The 23,452-nt window shown below is 32.3% G+C and overlaps 1 pseudogene; it reads left to right on the top strand.

Moving 5' to 3' along the window:
- Positions 1–208: 208 nt before the first annotated feature.
- Positions 209–734, top strand: LOC120129691 (annotated as a pseudogene).
- The last annotated feature ends 22,718 nt before the right edge of the window (positions 735–23,452 follow it).

Here is a 23,452-nt window from a genome sequence, read left to right as displayed (position 1 = left end):
TATCGCGATTGCAAATATAACAAATGTTATTGTCATCAATGTTATTCCGTTATCAGACTGCTATTTAAATCCTTGATCTAATTAACACAATAACAAGCGATAGTTTATGTTTCGTATCCTCACATTTGGATATTGCTTTGTCTTCGATTATCTGCAATGTAATAATTCCCCAGAGTTTATTCTTGTAGGTGTTTGAAGCAAAGCCTGAATGGAGTTTTCCGCGATTTTTATGATCAGTTCTGTAATGCTTCTGTGCTCCTCATTGGCATATGGTCAAGTTTCGAGTCGTCCAGCAGCGATGACCCCGACACCGGCTCCGGCACCCGGACCGGCATACGTACACGTAGCCTACTTACTCTCTGTGGCCGGTCCATATTGGACTTTCCTTAACTACCTTGAATCGACTAAACTCATCAACACATTCCAAAACCAAGCCAACGACGCCAATTGAGAAATTACGATTTTCGTAACGAAAGACGACGCGTTCAAGGCTCTTAAGAAGCCCTCATTGTCCAATCTAAGTGATGATCAGCTTAAATCAGTGATCCTTTTCCATGACTTGCCTAAATACTATAGCACTTGCGGACTTCCATGACCTTAGTTCAAAGGGCTCTGTTAGTACACTTGCTGGTGGCCAATACACTCTGCATTTCACCGATGATTCCGGTACAGTCTGTCTCAATTCGGGATGGAGCAAAACGAAAGTTACGAGCGCCATACACTCGGAGATTTGAACTCGGATGGTTTTGGCAGTCGTAGGTGGATGGATGGTTATGTTTTTATGAGATACTAAGTTAACCCAATATTTAAATATGTTAATTTAATATTTCTATTTTAAAAATTTGTATCCAATATATTTTTAAATATGAGTATTAAGGACGAGGGTCCAGGGTTTTGTATCCTCAATATTTAAAAAAGTTTGGATATTTGAAAATTCCTCAAATGGAGTCAATGAAATGCTTTCAATATTGAAAATAATAATATAATTTATGGTTTTCTAATTTTACAAATAAAAAATATTATTGAATAGGGAAGGATATGTTATGATCAATTTGTACTAACTCGAATGCATAAGATTTATATTCTAATTTAACCAAACTCAAAATTTATTCCGACTAAATCCAAAATAATAAAAAAAAATCACAATTTTATTCAAAAACAAAATGATCACCTGATTATTTATTATGTTTTAAAGCTCACCATTTTTCGTTAAAAATTGACAATATTTTGAGCTTAACGTTAATCTGCTGACTGTGATATGATAAATTCTGATCCCAGAATATGAAACAACTATCATATTCTAATCATCATGTTTACGTCCAACTTAGACAACCGTTAATTTCTTAACGGAAAAGAACAAGTTTGAGACATAATAAATAGTTAGGTGATCATTTTGTAATTTTAAATCGTCGAGGGACTTAACAAAATAACAGTTTATAGTGGGATGACCATCTTAAATATTTTAATAGTCAAGGGCCTTAATAAAATAATACTCTATAATTGGGATACCGTTTATATATTTTACCAAATTTTACACTCTTCAATTTAAAATATCATATCCAAGCCGATTGTTGAGAGTCAATAATGGGAAATGAAATTGAAGAACGGAAGTCAACAGATTAGCAATTTCATTCCTAGGGCGGAATGCATGCCCTCAGACACGCTTTATCGAAACAAATGCTGCCTTGTTTTCCCCCAAAAAGAAAAAAAAAATCTTCGTCTTATTTTTTTTTTTAGCTTATGACATATATATTTAGATCTATTACTGATGACATCTATAAGTAATTTATTCTTTTTGATTTGGATAAAAAATCAAAAAAATAATAATTAAATGATGGTTGACTGATATTTGTGATGAAACTATATACAGTCCACACAATCTGATTTTCCTCAAGTATAAATACAGGAGGAAGAAGATGAAGTACTCTTTTCTCATGCATGACATAGAGGTTTATATATTGATTATGTGTATTTATGTCAAGTACAATATTATAGTTATTATTCTAAAGTTAATAGAGTAAATAAATCTATCGTCAGCCAATATATTTGGTTCTAACAAATTCCACCATAAAATCATTACCAAAACTGGAGGAACTTCCTCTCACGTTTTGCCTCATCAAAGCCTTGTTCAATATATTTTGTTCATTGTGGATATCTTAATCATTTAATAATGATTTCGAATAACACTGTTACCGTTATATAACGTTTGTTATTCTGACAACATGCCGCTTCCGAGTGCTCTATCTTCCCTATAATTAAAAAAGATTTGCTCATAAACATCATCATCTAGGCTCATACTTCTATTAGAATTCAACGATTTTCGTAATTTAAAATTTTTATAAATTAATTCATAATATAAAATTCTATGTTCGTCCTAGACCCGTTAACATCTGCTTCATTCATTTGTTTAACAAGTTCGTCAACTTTCCATAATGACTTACACCAAGCAACAATATATATCTTCAAAACATTGACTTTTTCTGTACCGTCGATGGTATTAAATTATGGTTGCGGTTGTGGTATTGTGGTTATTGATATTGCGGACACGACATGATTTTTTTTTTAAAACTAACTATATTTTGATGTTGTTGATGCAATTTGTAATGTTACAATGACTTTGAAAAATATTACGATGGAGCTATTACACTACGTTACGGCCGTAGTTTAATATCACTTCCTTGAACAATGTTATCAATTTTTATGCCTTAATAAGTATATTAAATTATAAATTACATTACAAAATATAATTAATTGTTTTAATAATGGGAAGGAAAAATGTAAAGCACAGATCCCTGAATCTAAAGTAGAATTAATAGGGTTGAGTGTTCAAGTTTAATCATAAAAAACTAAAAGAAAAAAAAACAAATGAAAATTAAGAAACTGACAAAGAACTTAGGTAAATTACTAATTAATTTAAGTAGGGGTGTGCAGATTTTGATATTATTTGAATTGATTAAACAAATCAAATTAATTCAGTAAATCAATTCATAATTAAAATAGTTATAGTCCTATCACCATCATTTTTTATGGATAATTTGTCAATTATTATGTAAATTTCAATTGAATTTTACATATGACATGATCCTGGATTGAGGGAGCCACCCTAAACTTTTATGTACAAAAAAAAAATAAAATAGTTATAGTTTAAAACCTAACTAGTCTCGATGGTAAAAAAATGTTAATCTTTTTCGAAGTTTGGGTTCAAACAACAATATTTATAGGGTGTATGTATGTTATCGGTAGGTTAAAAAAGTTCTGGATAAATATTATCTTATAATCTCCTTAAACTATTCAAAAAATAATAATTATAATTACTTTTTGATTAATCTGGTGTAAGTACATGGTAATTTTTATTCAAATATAACTCTCAATCTTTCGACATTAAATGCGTGCACTCCTAACATCTATGGTGTTCGAACCCTGATCCTCAATGAATAATAACAATTCATTTACCTCATAAGTCACTTTGTTCGTACAATAATTATAATTAGAATCTGAAGACACTAGTTTTTTATTTCATTTGTTTTATTATTATTATTATTTTATTTTAATATTATTATTATATTATATTTATTAAATAATCAATTAATTTTAATACATTGCAGGCCCAAAACATAGGCCCGATTACAAACCAGACTGGCCCAAACAGACCGGCCCAAACCTAATAACAAACCCTAAACCCTCTTAGGGTTTCAGCATCATCTCTCAATCGCCTTTCTTCTTAACCGTTGGATCTGGCCTTGATCCAACGGTCCCCAGATGTGCCAGAGGAAACCCTAGGGTATCATCACCCTAGGGCCACATCGTTGCTTCCCTTACTGCTGCCACCCCGCCGCCTCAGGAAGCTGCTGCCACCGCTTCAACAGAACGCTCCAGAAGATCCAGCTGCCCCCCCACACGTCGCGGCTATGGGGTGAGTCACCACATAGCTCGGTGACTCACCGAACTTCCCCCTCTGGATCGGTCCGAGCATGGTTCCGTGGTGGCTATAAAAGCCACCGGATCCTGCAAAACAAAGAGAAAGGGGAGAAGAGAAGAGACATCCACGGAGAGCAAGAACAAAGAGAGAGATACGAACATCAACCAAGAAGCCAAAGACCAAACCATAACAACAACCAGAAAAGAAATAAAGAAGAAACGGGAAAGCAACTTACCAAAGAGGAGCCTCTACGAGCCACCGGAGAACCGAAACGTCGAAGAGAACTATCCTAGATCTACGACAATTGGTAAGGTTTTAAGCTAAAACAACCTTAGATTCGGGTATAGAAAAATAGGGGCTTCGATTTGGGGTGGGTTTCGTAATTTTCGGCCACCGTTAACGGTGGCCGGCAGCGGTGGTCGGAGCCTGGCAGCGGTGGCTGACCGGTGCCGTTTCTCTCGTTTTAGAGAGAAGCCAGAGAGAACTCTGGCTCTCTCAGTTCTGAGAGAGAAGAGAAAGGAAGAAATGAGAGAGTTGGCCCGAAGGGCCAGCCGTTTCGGGTATTTATACCCTTTCTCAAACGACGCCGTTTTGGGAAGGGTATATCTGTAATTTCGTGCATGGCTAAACCCTTACCGTAGCCATCCGACTTTTGTAATTATTCATTTTAGTCACTGAAACTAACTTCTGAACGTTCTAATTCAGTCTTCGAATTTTATTTTATTATGTTTTAGTCCTTACCAGTATTAAATAATATATTTAGGATAAATATCACATTTAGTCCCTCATATTTTTTATAAATTTTATTTTAGCCCTGAATAAATAATTAAGGTTAAATTAAACTATTAGGATATGAGTTTCCTAATATTTCAAATTTGATCTTTTATTTTCAATACTTTATATTTTGATCATATAATTTTAATTATTTTTATTACATTGCAATTTTATTGTTATTAGTAATTATTATTATTATTTTAATCATATTAATATTTATTATTTGATTAATTTTATAAAAAATTTCATAATAGTATTTATTTATTTTTTTAATATCAAAGAAATGGGCAGTCTTAAAACAACTAGATGTCTATTTTCTGATATTTTTAAATAAATAAATATTTTACTTTTATAAAATTGTATATATTAATCTATTTTTTTATTATTATGAGATAAATGTTTTAATATTTATTTATTTTTAATATCAAAGGAAAGAGCTGTCTTAAAGCACCTAGAAGTCCTTTACTGATATTTTTAAATAAATAAATATCTTATTTATATAAATTAATAAATTTACTTAAAATTATAGTAATAAATTTAAATTAAATATGATTATAAATTAAATATATCTTTGAATTTTAATTTCTAATAATAGAGACAATTTATAATTAAAAAGTACCAATTTTGGGCGTTGTAGGGGTGCTAATCCTTCCCTAAACGTAACCGACCACAAATCCCTTTTTATTATTAAAAAGAACGAATTTTTGGTTAAAACGCAGATCAGTTTATCTTTTAATCGATGTTTTCTTAAAAACTCTTTTAAAGGTAATTTTTAGGTATTCGACTTACCTAACCCAAAAGGCCGATGGCGACTCCCAAACCATTTTTTTAAATTATTTTGTTATTTTATATCCACATTATTTTTCCCGCCAAGTAAAGAATTCGTGCCCGGACGAAAATTTGTTACGACAGCTTGGCGACTCCGCTGGGGACTAGTCAAACTTTAAAATCAATTATAAATTGTCTCTATTAATTAAAAATTAAAATTTCATATATTTAATTTTTAATTCTTTCTTTTCAAAATTTTTATATATACTTATTATTTTCATAATATTTATATGTATATTATTTTATTAATATTTCATTTTATTTGCAAGTATTTTATTTCATTATTTATTTGTTTGTCAGAGGTTTAAATATTTCTCCTCACACACAACACTTGCATTGCATAACATAAGCTTTCTAATCAAGCTTGTCTCTTTTAAGTGGGAGTGAAAGCGACGTTTTCGTGAGAATTTATTCTCCGTGTCAGACCTAGCAAGTAACTTTCGGGGTTCATATGCTCTATGTATTCGTGAGAATTTATTCTCCATGTCAGACATAAAGAAATGTGTCCCCTCGAATTGAACTTGGTCTGGTTAAGTCTGTGGTGGACTAGGATTGAGGGTTGGCAGCCCAAGGGGGCATCAACAAGGACAATTCGAGTACCTTTACTCCTAGAACTGAAACTCTGCATATAATAAACCCTATAAATTCACCTGATCTAAGACAGTACTGAACCTCTGTTCATAGGTATATACAAAGGAGAAAAAAGTTCTAACTTTTCGTCTTTTGATTTATTTTTCCTAAATAAATGCATGCGAACTAGAAATCATGCAATTAGGTTAATTTTTTTCAAACAAAGCATGGAACTAGAAAGCATGAGGTTAAGATTTATACATTGATAGATAGAATTTTTATTTCTATTAATTGGTACTAACCAATTTATTTTCCTTTCTCATTTTATTTTGCTCTAACTTGTTTGCATGAATTTCTTTTGTTTGCATTGCATGATCATGTCATAATCAAAAGGTGTTAACTTGAAAGACTGTTCATCAAATTGGAAAGAAATCGTAAATGGAAAAAAAGTTTTATGATCAAACAAAATATGATGCGGCCAAAGAAAGACATCCTGAGGAAACTCCGAGGATAGAAGCAAGCAAAGCACACAGAGATCATGTTATATTAATACCAAAAGTACTCCACAAAGATCCTTCCAGATTGATACCAAAAGCAGTCTATGGTAAGAATATCAGTCAGGGCATTCAGAGTATTGGAGGTTTTTATGAAGCTCAAGCATGTTATTTGAAGGAATTGAAGGATCAAAACAAGAAATTGAGCACAAAAATGGAAGCCATGCATGAAGATTTCCAGAAGATCAGTCAAGCCTTTCGAAATGCTGGCATAGGAAACACCCCAGAAGAGTGGATCACAGGGGTCACCAAGCTGAAAAAGAACTGCAACATATATGAAGATCTTGTTCAAGAACTTCTTGGACAGAAAGGTTCTCTTGCAAGGGAAAATGAGCAACTCCGAGAAATGACACAGAAGATGAAAGATAATGTCATGGAAGAAGTTGCAGTCCAAACAAATAATATGGTTCTTAAGTAATAGATTTAGCTGATTTTACAAGGAGATGAAGCAGACTGAAGACTCAACTTTTTGAGCATGAATGGAAACTAACTGGGCTTTGGAGAAGTTAGGAGTGAAAGATATCCTTATATGTAAAGTTTTGTTTGATGTACCGAAACTTTTGTGTTCAATGAAATCTGTTCTAAGATGATCACTCTTGAGTAAACACCTTTTCATACATCCATTTGCATTTTGCATCTTTGCATTTTTCATTGTGCATTTATACTTTTATATTTGCTTTTGTACTATACAATTTGCATTTTTATTGTTACATTCACATATTTACATTTGCATTTTTTACGTTTGTATTTACATTTTCATTTTTACATAATTACATTTGGTTTTAAACTATTTTACATACATTTAAACATGAAAACATGAGAGTAATTCGTGGAGGATTCCATGACAAAATTTCTGAAATCAAAGTGGAGCTAACTTGGTCTTCCTAAACAAGGATAAGAACCATGAATGAGATTTTAGCAAGGGTTGGTAGAATTGAGAAACTACAAGAGCAACTTATCAAGACTCAACAAGAGATGATTGATCAAGTAAAAAATTCCCATAATGATTCAAAAGAGCAAATGACAAAACTGATGGACCTGATAAATGTTGTACTCCATGGAGAGAAACCCTTAAAGGATCTCGCTGTGAAGGCTGTGAATAAGGTTCTGAATGATAATGATGAGTTCGATGTGATAGTGTCTGATGATCAAGAACCTATTAGAGAGCATGATAATTCAAGACAGATTCAAGATTTGGTCCCAAGGGGCAATCTAAGGAATCTGGTGAACACTACCCCAATTATAGCTGAAATGAGCACCCAGAACCCCCTCGATAACATGAGAGCATTCAGTCGTTCAGAACGATCAAAAAAGGTGATAGCCTCGCGAGCGAGAAAAACTCTGAAGGTGTTTCAAGAATCTATCTCAGACCTATACCCTCATTTGGTTAAAGGTCAATATATTACACCAAGATTGGTGAAGGTGTCACCAAAGCCTTATGCCCATTGCTATGATCAAAATAGCTTCTGTAATTTTCACTTGGGGGTATCTGGACATTCAACAGGGAATTGTTGGTCACTGTTAAAGGAAATAGAGTCGCTCGTCGACAAGGGAGTCTTGACACAAGAAATGATCAATAAATGGGGGGCAAATAAGGATAAAAATCTTGGGCTAAGTACACACCCAACATTAGAGGAGTAATGATGCAGAAACAAGTGGAAGTGTTATCTACCACTGTAGTACTTTCTATTTTCAGCATCTTGTTTGAACTTGTTTTTTGTTTCTTTTCTCCGCTTTTGTGCAATAAATAAATGTGTGTTGCTTTTATGGTTATGAGCAAGGAATCAATTTTTAATCTTGAGATTATTGAGTATCAAGTAGATTAAATATTCTTTTAATTTTTCAAGAATTATATATCTTTGGCAAGTGATAAAATTATACCTTCCATCCAATGCCAATTACTTGATCCTTACTAAAACCAAATTTTGACCGTACATTTATCTGAGACTCTGAAGAAATGTCTCTACCTGTTTTTGAGACACCAAGTCTAGATGTTTACCTTCTCGGATAGAGTTGGTTGGTTTATGATATTACCCCTTCCACTATATATATGACCTCAAAAGTCACACATTTGACCTTCCAAATACAATGCCATCATAAAAAAAACCTCAAAAGAACCAAACTTTCAGTTATCCGTGAATTTTCCTGCAAGAAGAGATGAGATGAGGCATCATGGACCAACTTATCGAAGATGATTTCAAGTGATTGGGACATACTCAAAGAAGATGTGATTGATTGAAATAAATATATCATGCATTAATTACATTGTTTTCATGTAAATAAAGTTAATCTTGAATATTCATTCCCCCTGGAGATACCTCTTTCTACAAAGGTTTCTGTGTATGAGATGATGAACGGCATTGTTTCATTTATCCTTTTAATATATATATATATATATATATATATATATATATATATATATATATATATATATATATATATATAATTTGTTGTCCCCACTTGAGCCTGAATGATTTTTCTTCTGATTCAACCCTAACCAAGGATCACCCTCTACATTGGGGGGTAAAGTGAAGGATATTTGCTCACAAGAATAAAGATTGTCAATACAGTTTTATTACGAAGACAAGTTTCCATGAAGTCAAGAAAGTTTTGAACTACAAGGTATGTCAAATACAGAGTGTTTGAAGATCAATCCAATCAAGAATAATGGAAAATCTCCAAAATGCAAAAGGAAAAGGAGGTGCTCAAAGCAATTGAAGTATTATACTCATCCAGCAAAGAAAGAAAAAGGAAAAAAATAAGAAGAAAAAAAAAACAAAAAGGAAAAAAACAAAAAGGAAAAAAAGAAGAAGGAAAATTGAATCAAGATGGGTGACTTATTGAGCCTCAAGTTACAAGGTTGATCAAGTACAAACAAGAAGAGCAAGAAATGCTGGAGATATGAGAAAATTGAAATGAATCCAAAATTTGGCAGTCTAGAGGGATCCAGATGATGGAAAAATCTCCAGCAAGGCAGATCCAAGTCAAACAAAACAAGATTGATGGAATCAGAATGAATTAATCCTTGGTTTGATTACCCTTAAACACATATTTGGGCCTTTTTATCCCTTTCTTTCGTAACTATAAGCCATGTCCTACGTTACATACCTGAAAAGTCCATTTTAATCATACATGGATTTCTAAGTAAAAGAGAATATCTTCAGAATTCATTCCGCCTCTCAAGATTGATTTTTATTTGCAAAAATTGGTTTTTAAAATCTTTAATGCATGATATGAAAAATGATAAAAGGAGGGTTCAAGATATAAATTTTTAAATAACATCTTAGAACCAAAGGAGGATTCGAGTTGAAAACCTGAAAAGGCGGCTCGAATATTGAATGGTGCAACAAACGACATAAGAGATGATCTTAAGCTCTTACATGAAGCACCGCACATCCCAAAGACGTTCCTGAGATTCTGGAATCAAGAAGTATCTCTACAATATGAGCATAACAACCATTTCTTCAAGTTAGTGGAAGCCTGAAGCGACATACTGAACCAACTTGAAAGAACCTACTTTACCAGAACCAACCTATACCTTAAATCAGTCAATATTTGTGACACTTTCTATAGGACTATGATTTTTGAATGATTTAAAAGTGTAGTTGATTTATTTGATATTCATTAAACTCATTATTTATGATTTGATTCTATTGTGAACTTGAGAAGTGCATTACTTTGCAAAATTCTTTCATTTTTCGATAAAGAAAGGAGAAGAAAAAACATTTTCAAACAGGACAGTCTCAAATGAGGAAGGTCCTTGAAGCAATTGTTGTTTATTCTACCTCTGTTGTAGAAACAAAAGAATGAACGAGGCCAGAATAATGAAGCACTTCACATTTTTGAAAGCCAGTGGTCCAAGAAGCCAGAAAGTCTGGAGAATTGAACTTGTGACACTCTCCTATGACATTATTAGCAGCTCATCAAGAAAGATTATCGTTTATCTCATGTTGAGGTCGATAATCATCACCAGACAAATTATTTTTCCCAACCATCAATTCATGTTCTCTAGAATATTATATCATAGAGCCATGAACAAGTCATTACCTGCACTCTGGTTATACCGTGATGCTGGCTCAAGTCTTGATACATCATTGCTGCTTCTTCTATGCCGATCACTTTATTTGTCAAGATGATATTCATTATGTCCTTCAGAAGATTGCTGAATTTGAATTTGAGGACTTATGTCACAGAATAAGACATTGGAACAGAATCTACCCTTATAGGCCTTTTATATAGGGTAACATTGGTTACAAGATTCCAAAAGTTAAAGATGACCAGTTTTACCGTCAACTAAACTGTTTCATGATTCAAAAAAAGTGGGATATATTGGAGCAGCTGAAGATACAGTTGTCATAGCAGTCATTGCAAGAAAATGCACCAACAAAAATATTCTAGTTCATCCTGATGATGTTTATTTCTTCCAGTAAGGTTGTTACGCTGGATGCCACCGACAACAAGGTCGAATTCGACAAATCTACTCATCAATTACTCTAACTGATTATCATTCAGTTCTTACACATCTGTTTTCAAAGATATGCCAAGACAATAGAAGGCAATCTCTGCATCACTGATTCCAGAGAAAAGAGACAGGACATTGATATCACTGGGGAACTTGTCTCTAGCAGCTCCTCATGTATAGTTTTAGGGAAACCTAGAAGCATTTCCACCTCATCAGGTTCAAGTGGAGTAACTTTATTCCTTCCAACCCATACCAGATTCCATTTTCAACACTCATCAAGAACATACTTCTGGACACTCGAAGGTGGCTCATCGTCATAAGCTTCAAGAGCCTTACAGATCCTTTCTGTCAATTTGGCACTTCCTGTACATGTTTGTAAACAGTTCAACTTTGTTCTTGGATCCCAGGAAGGCCATCATTTCTTTGTAAATGGAAAAATATCATGTATAGTGCGTGGAGAAAACATGATAAGAGTAAATCTATTCTCAATTGGCAGATTATGGCTCTACATCGAATAAGTACTGTGATATTTCAGTCCAAACCAACTGGAGCAAGTGTCACGTTCTCATAGTAGAAATAAAGAGACCCAATAGCATCTTTTGGAAGTGTTATTTGAGTTATCTGATCTGGTTTGGTATGAACCCCAAAACCAATCATTAGATTTGAAAGATGAATTTGCTCATAGTAGAAATAAGGAGACCCAATAGCATCTTCTGGAAGTGTTCTTTGAGTTATCTGATCTGGTTCGGTAGGAACCCAGAACCAATTATTGGAATTGAAAGATGAACTGCATGATCGTCTTCATTAAGAAGCTTCTTTTCAAGCTTCCTCTGCTTCTTCCTTTTCAAAAATCATAGCCCAAGTTTCGCCTTTGCTTGTAATTGGGATCATTGCATAATGGCTTCCTATCTTCTACCATAAAAAGTGCGTCAGTAGCCTTAACCATTTGATCAGCACATATAAAATCTGTCAATTCTGCAATTGATGAATCTGGACCACATCTCTCCATGGTTATTGAAGCCTCAGCCTCTGAGAATCCCATTTTTGTCAAGTGTAACAGTTTATTCTCCTCACCAGAATCAGAATTTAAGATTTCCTCGGTATCAGAAAGAACTATCAATATCTGTGAAATCATCCTGAAAGATCGCTTTATAATCAGATGAGTTGTTATCAGAATCAACATATTGCATGGGTGTGGATTTTTCAAGAGCCTGTACCACTGTATATGTAGTCTTGCTATTGCATCAGATTACTGTTTGCATAAATTGGTTTCTCTCCCACATAAAAGTATATTTCAGAGATGGCCTTCACTGAAAGATGATAAGCCATTGTGTCAGCCTGGAACGGATTACCAAGCTATTTTTACTACTCTGTCTGATTAAATCCCTCCAGATACAGAAAATGGTCACCTCATTAAGAAGAGGCACATATCTCAGATGTTTCTGTCAAAATTGATTGCTTCTTAAATTTGTGACAACATGAAGAGAATTTCTCCAGTTACTTAACAACACTGCTGTTTAGTGACACCATAATGAGAGCATTCAAGATAAACAGATTTGGGGCACGAATAAAGCTACAAGTACCTATAACAGTTCATTGTCAAAATTGGACCTCGTAGGGATCATGACATTTCAGTCAAACAGCCATTGAGAGTGAATCAGACAGATCCATGTGGGACATCTTGAGGGCCAATTTTAACCAGAAATAGAATATTGGGGCATTTTTAAGGCTCACAACAATATGAATATTTGGGCATTCTTGGAGGCTCATCTCAACAAGAAATAATGTTGAGCACACTTTTAACATCTGTATCAGCAAATGTTGGGGCATTTTAAAGGTTCTTTCAGACAGATCCATGTGGGGCATTTTGAAGGCTCAAATTAACAAGAAGCGAATGTTGTGGCATGGTGAAAACCCTTTTCAATCAGAATAAGGAATATTGAAGTATTCTGAATATTTATATCAGCAAAATGCTGGGGCATGCTGAAAGCCCCTTTCAATCAGAATCAGGACTGTTGACGCATTTTGAACACTTGTATTAGCTAATGTTGGGGCATGCTGAAGGCCTATATCATCCTGTGTCGAGATCATTAACTTGAACAAATATTTATAATGAGACATAAAGATATGAAGAATGAAAATGGTGAAACAGTGACAGTCGAGCTGACTATACATAATTGCTTCATTCATTAGGCCGTTATATCAGGGTCTTGTTGTTTAACAAATATTTATTCAACAAGTATGGTTTCAAATACCCAATCTTCTTAACCATGTGTCACATGACAATGTGTTCTTTGTTAATCTACATCATGGTTGCATGAATAAAGATGGTCCTCAGGCAAACCAGTCGATCCAGGGTTCAATTCCTCAAAATCTCATCTTTGAATTTTGTATTTTGTGTGTCGGTGATGATTGAAAATATTTCTTTAAGATTCATGGCAGTTAGTTTCAACCATAATGTTGAGGTTACGAAGCTGTTTTTCACATCAGTTGTTGTTTGCTTGATGACATTGAATAAAGAGGCTCAGATTACATTACCCTTACTCCCATTGTTATTGGTGTTATCATTGCCAGCCAGGGTGAACGGAGTTTTCATCTATTTTGGTTTTATCATGGGCGTTTCATCCCCAACGAAAAGAATTTCATGGATATCGTTCTATACATGGCTCCTATAGCTGAAGTGTTTCTACTTTCTATAACGCTCAGTTATAGAAGAAAACATGATCGGTATTACACTTGCCCTTGCCCGAGATAATATCAAGATCAGTTGGTATCTCTTATTCAATTTAGCACTAGCACATTTTGTGAATTTGACCAACTTTTTGGTCACACCAACATCTCATTTGTATTCCCATTGAGTTTTGTTCTCAAATGGTTTTGTGACATCATACAAAAGCTTTAAACACTAGGCAAAGAGTTTCAATGATTGAGAAATCTTGGCAGAAGCCACATGAAAAGATGAATGTGTTGTCAAATGTTTTACAAATATTTTATGAACCAGTGATTATAGTGTTGAACCAATGTTGCAATCATGTGGTTTCCATTTATTGATCCAAGATGAAGATTTCTTTCCACAGAAGGAGAGCTGAAATTTTAACAACAAGAAACTAGTGGAGCCAACTAAGGTTGAAAGACAGGTTGTTGTTAAGCATCTCGACATGATATGGTCCAAGTGGCCTTATTCCAGATCTGATTATATGTGGAGACATGAAAGGAATTGGAATAAATCTTCCTTGTGATATGTTTCAAGAGTTAAATTAGAACAGACTATACTCTCCTAATTAATCCCTGCTGAGTCAGGCATATCTACATCTACACTCTTCAAAGATGATAGATTCTCTTTTCAAAGATGATAGATTCTCTTTTCAAAGATGATAAATTCTCTTTTTAAAGATAATAGATTCTCTTTTCAAATATGAAAGCTTTATTGGATTTCTACACAAGTCCAGACAAAGAAAGCCGGTGTTACCAAAGACAAAATAGAGCATCAGAGTCATAATTTTGACTACAGCAAGAGTTCCATAAATGAAACATTTCTTCTGAGACTTTCATGAAGCAAAGAAGACACAAAGATACAAGTTGACCAGATGATTCTGTAGAAATGCAAGCTTGATAGCATAAGTTGCTACACTGATATCCAGAGGTAACCCTGGCAATAAATGATGAACTGAAGGAAGACTGAGTTCACCACTTTGAAGTCAAATGAAGATTGCATCAACATTCATGTATTCATAAGAACATCATTTGCACAATAGATAATGCATTACATTGATACATCTGAGTGCATTCAAACATGAAGTTTTACAGATCTTCATATGAAAAAGAAGAATCATGATGAATAATACCTTACAAGAAGAAGGTAGAATTCAAAACTGCAAATACAAGAATCATGCAAACATATGAAGAATATATGGACGTAATCCACAAGAATGAGCATTATCTTGAGATTGGGTCATGTTACCCAATCAACATGAGATTTTGAAAAATAATGAGAAAACGATTTCCATAGTTTCTCATTTTATCTTTTCGAAAATGAAATTGTTGAAAAGTAAGAAAACGATTTTCTTAGTTTTTTTACTTAGTAAACTATTTCCAATAGCATTATCTTGAGATTGGGGCATGTTACCCAATCAACATGTTATTTTGAAAAATAATGAGAAAACGATTTTCATAGTTTCTCATTCAATCTTTTATGAAAATGAAATTGTTGAAAAGTAAGAAAACGATTTCCATAGTATCTTACTTAGTAAACTATTTCCCACATCCATAAGACCTACAGTGCTGGATGTTTTCACAGAAATTTATCTCACTTGAGATTGTTTTTCTTAAAACAAATTTGTCTCGTTTGAGACAGTTTCACTCGAAACAGAACTTTATCTCACTTGAGATTGTTTTTCTTAAAACAAAATTTGTCTCTCTTGAAACAGTTTCACTTGAAACAAAAATTTATCTCACTTGAGATTGTTTTTCTTAAAACAAAGATTTGTCTCGCTTAAGACAATTATTTCAGGTTATTTTGAAATGGGGCATGTTACCCAATCAACAAGTTATTTTGAAAAAGAATGAGAAAACGATTTTCCAAAATTTCACATTCAATCTTTTCTGAAAATGAAATTGTTGAATAGTAAGAAAACGATTTCCATAGTTTCTTACTTAGTAAACTATTTCCCATATCTGTAAGTCCTACAGTGCATGATGTTTCCAAAAAGCCTTCAGGAGCTTTTTGATGTTTTCAAAGCCTTAGGGTCATCTGTAAGTCCTACAGTGCATGATGTTTCCAAAAAGCCTTCAGGAGCTTTTTGATGTTTTCAAAACCTTCGGGTCATCAGCATTACCAGGTAGAGTTCATAATGAGAAGAACTCATCTGAAGAAGGAAGAAGAAGTTCATAATGAGAAGAACTTATTCAACTTTTTGCTCGAATTCATCATTCAATGGATCAACATTACCAGGTAGAGTTCATAATGAGAAGAACTCATTTGAAGAAGAAGAAATTCATAATGAGAAGAACTTATTCAACTTTTTGCTCGAATTCATCATTCAATGGATCAGCATTACCAGGTAGAGTTCATAATGAGAAGAACTCATCTGAAGAAGAAGAAGTTCATAATGAGAAGAGCTTGTTCAACCTTTTGCTCAAATCCATCACTCGATAGATCAGCTTTTCCAGGTAGAGTTCATAATGAGAAGAACTCGTCTGAAGAAGGAATAAGAAATTCATAATGAGAAGAATTTGTTCAACTTTTTGTTTGAATTCATCACTTGATGAATCAACTTTTCCAGAGAAGGTTCATAATAAGAAGAGCTTATCTGAAGAAGAAGAAGAAGTTCATAATGAGAAGAGCTTGTTCAACCTTTTGCATAACTCTAGCACAGAAGGAGATATATCATCAGCATTTCCAGAAGGAGTTCATAATGAGAAGAACTCATCTGAAGAAGAAGAAGTTCATAAGGAGGAGAATTTGTTCAACTTTTTGCTAGATTACATCACAAAAGGAGATAAATTGTCATCCCCAGTGGAAAAGTTCATAATGAGAAGAACTAATCCCAAAGAAGAAGAACTTGTTCAACATTTCCATCATAATCAAGTGAAGTCAAATGAAAAAAAAAACTTATTGTCTTTTCGTCTTTGCCCTATTCTCGTTAACACAAGAATGAACAAAGAGGGGCAGCTGAAGACACTAGTTTTTTATTTCATTTGTTTTATTATTATTATTATTATTTTATTTTAATATTATTATTATATTATATTTATTAAATAATCAATTAATTTTAATACATTGCAGGCCCAAAACATAAGCCCGATTACAAACCAGACTGGCCCAAACAGACCGACCCAAACCTAATAACAAACCCTAAACCCTCTTAGGGTTTCAGCATCATCTCTCAGTCGCCTTTCTTCTCAATCGTTGGATCTGGCCTTGATCCAACGGTCCCCAGATGTGCCAGAGGAAACCCTAGGGTATCATCACCCTAGGGCCACGTCGTTGCTTCCCTTACTGCTGCCACCCCGCCGCCTCAGGAAGCTGCTGCCACCGCTTCAACAGAACGCTCCAGAAGATCCAGCTGCCCCCCACACGTCGCGGCTATGGGGTGAGTCACCACATAGCTCGGTGACTCACCGAACTTCCCCCTCTGGACCGGTCCGAGCATGGTTCCGTGGTGGCTATAAAAGCCACCGGATCCTGCAAAACAAAGAGAAAGGGGAGAAGAGAAGAGACATCCACGGAGAGCAAGAACAAAGAGAGAGATACGAACATCAACCAAGAAGCCAAAGACCAAACCACATCAACAACCATAAAAGAAATAAAGAAGAAACGGGAAAGCAACTTACCAAAGAGGAGCCTCTACGAGCCACCGGAGAACCGAAACGTCGAAGAGAACTATCCTAGATCTACGACAATTGGTAAGGTTTTAAGCTAAAACAACCTTAGATTCGGGTATAGAAAAATAGGGGCTTCGATTTGGGGTGGGTTTCGTAATTTTCGGCCACCGTTAACGGTGGTCGGCAGCGGTGGTCAGAGCCCGGCAGCGGTTGCTGACCGGTGCCGTTTCTCTCGTTTTAGAGAGAAGCCAGAGAGAACTCTGGCTCTCTCAGTTCTGAGAGAGAAGAGAAAGGAAGAAATGAGAGAGCTGGCCCGAAGGGCCAGCCGTTTCGGGTATTTATACCCTTTCTCAAACGACGCCGTTTTGGGAAGGGTATATCTGTAATTTCGTGCATGGCTAAACCCTTTTCGTAGCCATCCGAGTTTTGTAATTATTCATTTTAGTCACTGAAACTAACTTCTGAACGTTCTAATTCAGTCTTCGAATTTTATTTTTATTATGTTTTAGTCCTTACCAGTATTAAATAATATATTTAGGATAAATATCACATTTAGTCCCTCATATTTTTTATAAATTTTATTTTAGCCCTGAATAAATAATTAAGGTTAAATTAAACTATTAGGATATGAGTTTCCTAATATTTCGAATTTGATCTTTTATTTTCAATACTTTATATTTTGATCATATAATTTTAATTATTTTTATTACATTGCAATTTTATTGTTATTAGTAATTATTATTATTATTTTAATCATATTAATATTTATTATTTGATTAATTTTATAAAAAATTTCATAATAGTATTTATTTATTTTTTTAATATCAAAGAAATGGGCAGTCTTAAAACAACTAGATGTCTATTTTCTGATATTTTTAAATAAATAAATATTTTACTTTTATAAAATTGTATATATTAATCTATTTTTTTATTATTATGAGATAAATGTTTTAATATTTATTTATTTTTAATATCAAAGGAAAGAGCTGTCTTAAAGCACCTAGAAGTCCTTTTCTGATATTTTTAAATAAATAAATATCTTATTTATATAAATTAATAAATTTACTTAAAATTATAGTAATAAATTTAAATTAAATATGATTATAAATTAAATATATATCTTTGAATTTTTAATTTCTAATAATAGAGACAATTTATAATTAAAAAATACCAATTTTGGGCGTTGTAGGGGTGCTAATCCTTCCCTAAACGTAACCGACCACGAATCCCTTTTTATTATTAAAAAGAACGAATTTTTGGTTAAAACGCAGATCAGTTTATCTTTTAATCGATGTTTTCTTAAAAACTCTTTTAAAGGTAATTTTTAGGTATTCGACTTACCTGACCCAAAAGGCCGATGGCGACTCCCAAACCATTTTTTTAAATTATTTTGTTATTTTATATCCACATTATTTTTCCCGCCAAGTAAAGAATTTGTGCCCGGACGAAAACCGGTTACGACAGAATCGATTGAAGATTTTAAAAAAAAAATTATCTATTAATTCAATTCAAAATCAATAAATTAATCGAACCAACGTATTAATTGAGATTTAAGCCCAAAGCTTGTTCATGTTCTTCCGACAAGAGAGAAAATATCAAAAGTCAAGAAAAACCTATCTGAACTTTCAACTTTTTTCTTCCTTTTCTTTTTAATGAATAAATATAGGCATTACGTTATATTATAGCTTTGTGATGCAACTCAAATAATATTGCTAAATCAAATAGAAAGATTTATTTGTATTATTGTAAAACTAGTTAATTTATATGTTCTCTTGTATGATTTATTTTGATATAATAATAAAAATTAAATATTCATCTTAATCCTTATTTTTAGATTATTTTTTGCTCTTAATATTTTAATTTTGATTGAAATAATCACTTTATATGGAAATCATTAGTGATTATCGACACGTATTTTTGTAATATTATTTTTACATATGTTTAATTAATGATGTGTCATGATCATATTACTATACGTCACATAATCTAAAATGATGATATAATATATATCACATCACTAAAACGATGATATGACATATACCACATCATTAAAGTAATAACATGATATATATGATGTCACCAATTAAACATATATAAATTGTCACATTAATAATATATTTTGATAATTAGTCAACTAATAATTTTCATGAGACAATGATTATTTTGACAAAAAATTAAAACATTAAAAAATTAAAATGCTCCGAAAAATAAAATAAAAAATAATTATTCAAATAAATATTAAGGACTAATTTTATTATTATACCAAAAAATAGAAAATAAAATAATAACACATATTATATAAATCGTTTTGAGAAGAATCACTTGCAGTTCTTTTTTTTTGATAGATAAAATCTAAAGGCATCACAATGCTATAGTAAGCGCGTGTATAAACCTAAAAAATCTACAAACATATTTACAGTTTTATAGGTGCTCAAAATCCTACAATAAACAACAATCTTCTTTTTAAATGGGGTTAAAATAGAATTGGTGTCAAAATATTTGAAGATTTCTACATCTATCTTTTCTTTTAAATGTTTTATTAAATTAATCGTATCATAATCTTTTAAAACAAACCAAATTTTTGTCCTAATCTTTTAGGGTAAAGTATACAAATGGTTCACATGTTTTTGTTGAATTTCCTAATTATTAAAAGTTAAAAAATGATTCTTCAATTATAGAGAATTATTTTTGTTAAGTCCCTCAACAATCAAAAGTTACAAAATGACTCGACTATTCATATGTTCTAAACTCATCTATTTTTTTGTTAAAAAATTGACTAGAATATGAGTTGGACGCTAAGCTTTGATGGAGATATGATAAACTTTGATCTCATAATCTCTAAAGACTATCATATATCAATCAACATGTTAACATCCAACTTAGAAGATCGTCAATTTTTAATAGAAAAAGACGAGCTTGGAGTTTATGAATAGTTGAATGATCATTTTCTAATATTTTATAGTCAAGGGACTCAACAAAGCAACACCCTATAGTTGAGGGATTATTTTGTTACCTTTAATAGTCGAGAGACTCAACAAAATAACACCCTATAGTAAGGAGACCATTTATGTAATTTACCCTAATCTTTAACAATTGATTACAAAAATAATTACGGCAGTAAAATTTGACCTGGAAAACCAGCCAAACTTATATACTATTCCATTGCTAAGTTTTAAGAACAGATTACAGACTTCATATAATCGCTAATTTTATATTAGAAAAAAGAGGGAACCCCCCCCCCCCCAAAAAAACCGAAAATTAACATCTTGAAGAAAAATGCCTGGCTTTCCCATGTACGCCGCTTCTTTTTCGGTTACTTTAATATTAACTCTTGCCCTTGAAACGACATGATCATTGCTATCTTCTTCCACGGCAGACCCTACAAAGGACGGCCACCGTGGCGCCGTCAACAGTGGAAGGGCCACTCATCAGACAACCACACACAAAGGGGAACTCCAGAAAATCGATATTTGCCGGAGAGAAAACAGTTGAAATTACTATAATCAAACTCTTGAAAGCAAGCCATCACATCGTGTTTCTTCCTCATCTTCTTCATAACTTTTTCTGTATCTTTTTCTGGGATTAATCTGAAAAAATTAACAAGAAAACAGCAAAAGATAATCAAATGGTAATAGAAAAGGAAAATGAAGAGATTGTATAGGAGTTACCAATGAATTTATAGATGCATATATTTAATGTAAATAATTAAGACAAGTAGAAAATTGTGGAAGTGTGTTCCCAAGGAGATGAACAGCGTTTCCCGTTAATGTTGTATTTCATAGGTGAATATATTTTTATATATAATAAATATGAAATTATTTGATATCACATTAATAGTTTGATGTGATTATAAAGTAGTATATATTCATAATATATCTTAGACAAATAGACTCAACCACATGAACTCAAGTCTTCTAAGGAGAATAACATATTTTAGTACTAAGCCCATTCAATAAATTTGACAATATATTAAAATAAACCATTTTATGTAAATTAAATTAAACTCACTCTAAAATAACATTTAATATTTATGTAATTATAAAAAATAAAAAAATATAGGTAAAGTATACAAATGATACTCCGGTTATAGTGTGTTACTTTGTTGAGTTTCTCGATTATTAAAAGTTATAAAATAATCTCCTGACTATAGGTCATTGCTTTGTTGAGTCCCCAATTATTAAAAGTTACAAAATAATCACTCAACTTTTCATATATTCCAAACTCATCCTTTTTGTTAAAAAAATTGACCATATTTTGTTGGACGTTAACATTCTGACTGAGATATGATGAAATTCTATCATATTTTAATTAACATGTTAACGGCCAGCTCAGACGACTGTCATCTTTTAATGGAAAATGACGAGTTTGAAACATATGAATATTTCTTAACTTTTAATAGTTAATGGACTCAACAAAGCAACATCATATAGTCAATGAACTATTTTGTAAATTTTAATAGTCAAATGACTCAACAAAATAATATTCAATAGTTAGTGATCATTTGAGTACTTTATCCAATAAATATTCAAAGTTAAGTTTTTGTTTAATAAAAGGGCGAGACAAAGAAGTGAATAAGAGGGCAGGCCATTTTTTGTTTCACACGTTGGGGTGGTTCTCTTGTCATCCCTATGCAAACCCAATATAAAAAAAAGCAGTCAATGGTCTTTTAAGTGTCCCTTTTAATGACTTTTAATGGTGTTAGGTTTAGTTTTTCTCTCTCTTCAATACTATTGCCTTGATTTAGGGAACAATGTTGTTGACCCATGGTTTTGACAAAAGCCATATAATAAATGTAAATTATATTTCAAGAAATAAAATTAGTACTTATATAACTTATTAAAATAATACTTTTAATATAGTATCTCCCCCAAAACGCTATTCTATTAAATTAATAAAATTCTTTTTACCATAAAAATTACTCATATAATTATCTCTTATATATATTATAATTATAATTATTAAAATGTTTCAAGTTAAGATTTTTCTTAATTAGTAAAGGGTGAACATTTTGGGTGACATAATTGCCGAAATGGTTCCCGAGGCTTTTTAGGGCTTTTTCAAGAATCGATCCAACTTAATATTGGGACATGTCGGGTTTTAAATAAATACATAAATAGACAAATTTGGAGTCACCATCGATTTTTGGGTTAGGTAAGTCGAATATTTAAAAAATATTTTAAAATAATTTTAAGAAAATAATTTTAAAAGATAAAAAAATGTATCTGCGTTTGACTAGGGATTCAATTTGAAAGGGGTTTGGGAGTCGGTTACGTGTGGGGAAGGATTAACACCCCCACAACGCCCAAAAATTGGTACCTAAGCTATTATACGTCATCTCAATATTAAAATTGGCAAATTCGATTAATATTTAAATTATTATACATTTTTTACAAAAATAAAAAGGGATATTATTTTATACAAATATTCCTCGAAAATATCTCCCTAGTCAATTAAGGGGATATTTTTATAGATTCCTCGTACAAAATAATATTACCTTAAATTTTAAATACAATAAATAGATACATTAATTATATTAAACAAATTTATTCGAATATAAAATATATTATTTTATTCGAACAATTCTTGGAAACACTCTCCTTGTCAATTAAGGCGCGTTTCTATAAATTCCTCGAGTAAAATAACACTTAAAAATATCACAAATAGAAAAAAATTAACAAATATGTAAATACTAGATTAAAATAATAAATATAATAAATTTAGGGATTAAATTATAAAAATAAAAAAGATCAAGACAACAATTGTAAATAATTAATATGTTAGGTACTACAATTGTAATAAACCAATAATATTATTTAGAATTAAAAATATTAAAATTCGAGGATTAAATTATAATATAATCAAAATTCATGGCCATAATAGAAAATATCACAAAACCAAGGTATTGGAAGTGTAATTTAACCCTAATCATTATTCGGGATTAAAATGAATAGTTATTAAAATATGATGCTCAAATTAAAATAAACAGAAAAATGAAACAACAAATACAAAATGACTGAAACA

Source organism: Hibiscus syriacus, unplaced genomic scaffold, assembly GCF_006381635.1.
Source record: "Hibiscus syriacus cultivar Baekdansim isolate YM2019G1 unplaced genomic scaffold, ASM638163v2 tig00110503_pilon, whole genome shotgun sequence".
Taxonomy (NCBI): Eukaryota; Viridiplantae; Streptophyta; class Magnoliopsida; order Malvales; family Malvaceae; genus Hibiscus; species Hibiscus syriacus.
This window is presented reverse-complemented; position numbering and strand designations above follow the sequence as displayed.